Source organism: Myotis brandtii, unplaced genomic scaffold, assembly GCF_000412655.1.
Source record: "Myotis brandtii unplaced genomic scaffold, ASM41265v1 scaffold5, whole genome shotgun sequence".
NCBI lineage: Eukaryota > Metazoa > Chordata > Mammalia > Chiroptera > Vespertilionidae > Myotis > Myotis brandtii.
The window spans coordinates 2,553,890-2,561,173 of NW_005369060.1; positions in this window are offsets into that span (position 1 = coordinate 2,553,890).

Sequence of the window (7,284 nt, forward strand, 5' to 3'; positions counted from 1 at the left end):
GATGAAAGTAGTAGCTCCTGCATATCTCTTAAGGTCACGAAATATAAACCTGATGTAAAATCTCTGTCATCAGTGATGCAGCAGCAAAAGTCCCACTGATAATATCAAACGGAGTCATAAAGTTTTCTGTCGGACTATCAGTGTACATGTATACATTAAAAAATAAATGTATTTTTCATCATCATATACTGTGTTTTTGTCGCTTGAATGAATTTTATTATTTCTTCAAGGTTCTTCACATACGTACACCTTAAGAGATATCAAGTAGGCATAACATGTTCTCAAAAAATTAGGGTTGGCACACAGAAGAATTTTGAGTTAGAGATTTTGCTGGTTTTGGCACGCACTCACAAAAAGTTTGCCCACCCCTGCTCTAGAATTTCACATCTTTTCTGGTTTAACTTATTTGTACTTGCTAGATTTTCAGTTCTAACAGTTTTAACCATGGTGCATGTTATAGGTATGTTGCTATGCCTCCAGATGGCAGTATAATACCATCCAAGAAGCTCATATATTTTCCGGCTATACATCACAATTGGTGTTCCTGCTTCTATAAAGATGACCTTCATTTTGCCAATGATAGCGTCTTCTCCTTTCATTTTTCCCCTTTGACCCAATCCTGAAACATTTGATTACTAATTATATCTGGCATCAAAGTGAAATTTGTAAAACATCAAGATAGCTACAGGGTGTTGGATTGGGTTTAGGGTGCTGCAAAGTCAAAGCATCCATTAAACTTGGTGTTTTAATGATAATAAAAATAAAGGCAGCCTACAACATGAATTCCTGGTCATACTGACATGTTATTAGGGCACCTAGTACTGAAATTGAGTGCTATATAGCACTTCAAATTAGCACCACATGTCTAAAATATTCACAACCCATAGGCAGCATTTATTGTTATTTCTCAATTAGCAGAGATCATTACTTATCATCGTCATTTCAATGTTTTGCTATTATGGGAAATTTTATTAGAGAGGCAGGTTCAAGAAGATGTTAGTCCATTTGCCATCCATTTCCTCTGTCCTGTAATTTAAGCCTGTAGACCTGTGCCTGTGGCTCTTTGTCTCTGTTGGTGAGTTTGATTTCCTTCTGAGCTAGTTAACTTTGTTTCTTTCCATGACTTCAGCCTGACTGTTAACACTAGACAGCCTCTTGAAAATGCATTACCCTGGCCTTACGAGGGATAGAAGCTGGGAATTCGTATTCTCAGTGCAAATCCTTCATTACTGGCGGACAGTGAAGCCAGTCTCTCCAACGAGGCTTTACTGCTCTTATCAGGGAGATTGATGGGCTGACTACTTGAAAGGTTATGGATTGCCACCTGAACCAGTGCTCGTCCCTTTGCGTTCTCCCTGCCACCATTCTAGTTCAGGCAGGGATTATTGCCTTTGCTTCCATGATACTTTGTTTCTTGCCTTAAGCTCTTCCTTGCACAGCTTGGTATCTCTTTGTAATTCATAATTCTTCCATGACTCCCCACTGCCAAATGGACAGTTTAAATTCTCTCGCTGTCCCTTGTGATGTAGGCCCAAGACATTGTCATAGTTCTACTCCACAATATTGTATTCCCCAGAAAACTAGACTACTCAGTATTCCCTGAAGAAAAGTCATGCTTTTTAGTCTCTGCCCTTTTGCTCATGAAGTTCCTGTCTCTGGAATATGTGTTCTCCCACCACCATTTTACATGACTGAGATTTACCAATTCTTGAGAATCTGGCTGAAATTTAAGCTTTCCTGAGAAATGGCCCTTTCTACTCCGCACTGGAAACAATATTCTGTTTATGTATCACTTATAATGCTTTGCTTTCGTCACTTTTATGGCATTTGTAATACTTTTTAAATAAGGTAGAGTTGGAAAATAATCCTATATAATAAAAGCCTAATATGCTAAGTGTCCGACCGTTCGACCAGTTGCTATGATGTGCACTGACCACCGGGGTACAGACACTCTGACTGGTAGGTTAGCTTGCTGCTGGGGTCTGGCAGATCAGGCCTGGGCAAGACAGGATGGACACACCCTGGAGCCCTCCCACGGTCCCTCCCCAGCCCCATTCGTGCACCACGGGGGTCCCTCAGCCTGGCCTGTCCCCTCTCGCAATCTGGGACCCCCTCGGGGGGTGTTGGAAAGTTGGTTTTGGCCCAATCCCCGCAGGCCAGGCTGAGGGACCCCATTGGTGCACAAATCCGTGCACTGGGCCTCTAGTATATTATGTTTGTATAGCAATTTGTAGTTCAGGAAGCATTTTCATAAACAATATCTCATTTTGAAAAAAAATTATTTTTATTGATTTCAGAGAGGAAGGGAGAGGGAGAGAGAGATAGAAACATCAATGATGAGAGAGAATCATTGATTGGCTGCCTCCTGCACGCCCCCCCGCCCCTGACGGGATTGAGCTCACAACCCGAGCATGTGCCCTTGACCAGAATCAAACCTGGGACTCTTCAGTGTGCAGGCCAATCTTCTACCACTGTCTACTGAACCAAACCGGGTAGGGCACTTTATCTCATTTTTAAAACATTATTTCAGAATAATGGTTCATGGTAGAAATTATTTTTTAAAATCCTCACCCAAGGATATTTTTTCCATTGCCTTCTAGGCATAGAGGAGAGAGAATGAAAGAGAGAGAGAAAGAGAGAGAGATATCCATGTGAGAGAGACACATCAGTTGCCTTCTGCACAAGCCCTGGCAGGATTGAACCTGCAATCCAAGTATGTACCCCTGACTTGGAATTGAACCCAAAAACCCTTCAGTGGTCAGGCTGATGCTCTAACAACTTAGAAACACCAGCCAGAGTTAAGAACTCTTATCTTCTTTTATGGTTGAGGCAGAAATATTATAAAATACAGAAATATTAAGTCATTTGCTCAGAGTTGCACAGCCAATTAATGACAGCTGGGATTTGAACTTGGGTCTTATGTCTTCCCAATACAAGTGCTTTTTCATTACTCCTTGCTGTCTCAGATGAAGACTATAAAAACCACTAGTTCTTTGATAAATCACTAGTTTACCTCCCCAAGAATGACACTACCAAGGAGAGGAATTCTATATAGGTATGTGCATAAACTGGAGACCATGTAGCATTTCCTACCTCCAACTTCAAGTTATATTCCTCAATAGTTTAACTATTTTGTGATAGATTACCATCTAGGAAATTAGAACTTTGTGTAATTTTATTATTGTTGAACAGTTCATAAAAGGAGCTACACCAGATGACTGGTCTTATTATCCAAAATTTGAATTCCTCTTCCCATTTTCACTATTTATATTAGGGAATCAATGGTTTATACAACTAAAATTAAATTCCAAAGATATTTGGAGATTTAGGGTGCCGGAAGCCGGTCCATCCTTGCTGCTTGACACAGTCACTGCAGGGAAGAAACATCTGCACAGCATATGTTTCAAGGGACCTGGCGTATATGGCATACTGTTCTTAATATGTTTGCTCACCTTCTTGGCGCTATGTGTTTTAACCAAGGTCACCTCTCTGAGAAAGGTTGTTTCCCCAGGTAGGGATTTTTCCCTGAAGTTAGGGAGGGAATAAAACCCCTTAACTAAGTGCCAGGCGGGTAGTTAATCACTTTAACTACTAACAATCACCCTTAAGCTACATAATCTTTACTCCCTGGAATGGAGATAAGAAATGCCCTAACCTTTGGAATAGAAATTGACAGGATTAAAATCAACTGGTATAAATACAGATGTAACAAGACAATAAAAGACAGAACTTGGCTGGAGATCCTGGCTAGAGATCCTGGCTAGGCTGCTGATCAACTGAACGCTGTCTCCATGTCATTTCTTCTTTGCCGACTCAGTCCACACCTTTGGGGACCCCTGGACCTGTATTGTCTGGACCCCAACATTAGGGGAGGTCTATTTGAATGGTGGCAGAGACCCAGGCCATTGACATTTAACTCAGAATATTTAAAAATATACTTCAGGTTTCCTGATCCCTAGATCAGAGCTCTTTCTACTATGATACACTGAGATCCTGGGTCAATGTTGTATATGTGAGGGGTACATCTGTTCCAAGCTGGGAAGCATGGTGACTTCTGGGCTTTTATAGTCACCCTCAAACCTAGAGAGTGTATATGGCATAAAGACCATTGTGGCACCCCTAGTGACTTAGAGGTAGTGTTGTTTAGTGAAGGATCTCTGGATGGAGAAATATAGACATCTGGTCTTATTAGCTTCCCTACTGCACCAGTGCCTTTGCACTTGCTGTTCTCTCTCTATATGGAATGCACTTCCCCCAGATATGTCTTGTCCCTTGTTTCATTTACTTCTTAGAGAAACCTCAAAATTGCCACTTCCTACTATCTAAAAATTGCCACTTCTCTTCTATCACTTCCTACTTCCATATTCTAGATTTCTTCCTTGTTTTTCATCACCATTTGACATTACATTGTTTATTGTTTTCATGACAATATGACAAATGCACGCTCACGAAGGCAGGGACTTTGTGTTGAATAAGTCTAATTTTCATTTAGAACAGTGCCCAGTAAATAGGAATCAATAAATTTTTATTGAATGAAAAAACACCACCACCCTTCAGTAGTAGTTATGTATTTAGAATAGTATTTTAAAGATAAGTAGTTTAAGTAATCTTATATATTATAGTAAAGTATAAAGATAATGTTATTTATATAATAAATATATAATGTATGTATATATCATAATATTTCTGTCAAATATTTTTTCCATTTAAATGCTTTTTTTGCAAGGCTAAATTTGAAACACAATTTAAAGAATTGAAGACATTTATTTTTTAAAAGGGAATTGATAAATCTCACTCTTGCAACATGAATTTTTTTAAAGGCTCAAGTATTGTTTAAGAATTCCTTCATTATCATTGAAAATACTTGCAGAGATGAAGTATAAGTGCAAGATTCCTTGTTAAGTGTGTTGGAAAAGGAGCCACTTGACAAACTCAGGGAAGGCCTGCCTGGTGGCCTTGCAAACTGAGACCTAAAATAACCACAAAGGATGGCCTGAAATTAAAATTTTTCAACTAAAAATAGTTTGTGATGGGTAGTCAAGTCCTAGGCCAGTATGTTCTCTGACAAAGGTCAGTCTTTACCTTAACTGAGCCTATTGTCTTTTTAGAATGTCAATGTAATTTTCCTTTTTTTGGACAACCTCAAGGCACTGCTCTGCAGACCACAAATCCCCTCATTGTTATTGAGTTAGTTGTTGACTGTTAACTATCCTGCACGACCTAAGTAAAAGAAGTATGTGTCAATCCCAGAGGTTTCCCTGCTTTGCTTTCTCCCACCTCCTAATCTATCACCAATGGCTTTCAGATAACCCACTTATGGCTCCTCTTTTGATTATAATGTATAAAACAAGGTGAAAAACTGCCAACCTCTGGAGCATTATCGAGATTCTGTTCCTGGGATTTTTCAACAGTTTGGCTCAAATAAACTCACAAAAATTATTCACAGATTTGAATGTGTCTTACGTTAACATAAACTATTTATCTTCTGAGGATTACTTCTCTAATACCAGCTAGCTCCATGCATCTAGGTTTAATGTTCAACCTAATATAAAACTGAACTCAGAAAGCTATCCTAGTGTAAAAGTCTTAAATCTTTACTTTAGGACAGAGTTTCCCAGTTTGCCTGAATATTAGAATTACGTGGGACACTTGTCAAAACAAAGCCTTCCCCTCCCCAGTCAGAATCATTGGACGGTAAGGTCTGGGAAACTGTCTTTTTCACCTAGTGATGCTTTTTATCATCAGGCAATTTTGAGAAATTGCTTAATACTAATGATTCTTATACAGAGTGCAACTGGGGAACTTGTAAACGTGTGTTTTTGGATTCCATTCCCAAGTATCTATGTTAGAGGATGTGAGTGGTCTATTAATTACCTTTGGAAAAACAGGGGCTCAGGAGAGTCAATGTTAAGGACCTGGCTTGGCAGAAGGGGGTCTGTGATCATCAGTGATGGACAGCTTATCTAGCTTGGAAATCCTTGAGGGTAGGCAAGTGCTGAAAGGACCGAATAAGAAAGAGCCTTAAGCCAGGGAATCATGGCGTATGGATCAGTTATGTCCCTAGCATAACTCTCAGCCTGAGAACAACAGCCTAACTTTAACATGAAGTCCATCTGAACCAAACTGTAATTTGAAGGCCTGTTGAGAAAGTGGACACTTGTGAGTCTGGGTTTGCAGGGTGAGCAGCAAGATAATTCCAACTGGTTTGGAAATGAAATAACTATAATTGCAAGGAGGTTGAAGAAAGAGGGAAGAAGCTTTATTTGCTGGTGGTTACTAATAATCCAGGTTTCCTTGGTCCCAAAATATTTCCCATTACATATAATCAAAGAGTGGTCTTCAGATTCCTTCCATTTGTTATAAATGCAGGTTTCTGGGCCCTACTGTAGTAATGCATTAAACATCTGTAGGAGTGAGACCAGGGAATTGCATTTTTAAAGTTCTTAATAATTCTTATACATATTAAAGCTTAAAAATCAAGACCTTATCAGAGGTCCTGAACCTGAAATATGTCTAGATAGGCATTTTACCTGGTAAAATGCAAGTCCACTGGGAAGGATAATACATTAAATAGATTATCAGACATTAAGTGAATTAGCTTTCTGGAAGAAAAAGGCACTGGGACAAGAATGTGGGGGTGGAGGAAGAAGAAGTAAATGAAAGCAAAGACAAAGAAACTTTCCTTGCTGGGTTTCCCTGAGTAGGTTTTACATTTATATGGTAGAGAGGCATTCTGAGGGATAAGCAAATTGGGGGCTTTGTTTGCAGATGGATTCCAGCAGCACCTTCAACACGGAAGCATGCTGGTGTGGCTGGGGCAGAGCAGCAGGGGGTTTCTATTGTAAAATGAAGAGATGTTTTATGGGAGAGTATAAACGCTCTCCCTGAAAACTTAGGGCTGTACTCCAGTGTTTCTTAGTCTCTTAATAACTATTATAGTTCTTTTTTAAAAAATATGTTTTTACTGATTTTTATAGAGAGAAGAAGGGATATATATATATACTAGAGGCCTGGTGCACAAAAATTTGTGCACCCCGGGGGGGGAGGGGGGGTCCCTCAGCCCTGCCTGTGCCCTCTCGCAGTCTGGGACTCCTCAGGAGATAATGACCTGCTGGATTAGGCCTGCTCCTGGGTGGCAGAGGCCAGGCCCAATCCCTAGGTGCAGCCCCTGGTCGGGCTCAGAGCAGGGCTGATTGGGGAGTTGGGGCGCCGCCCCCTGTCATGCACAGAGCAGGGCGGATTGGGAGGTTGCGATGCCACCCTCAGTCACGCTCAGGGTAGGGC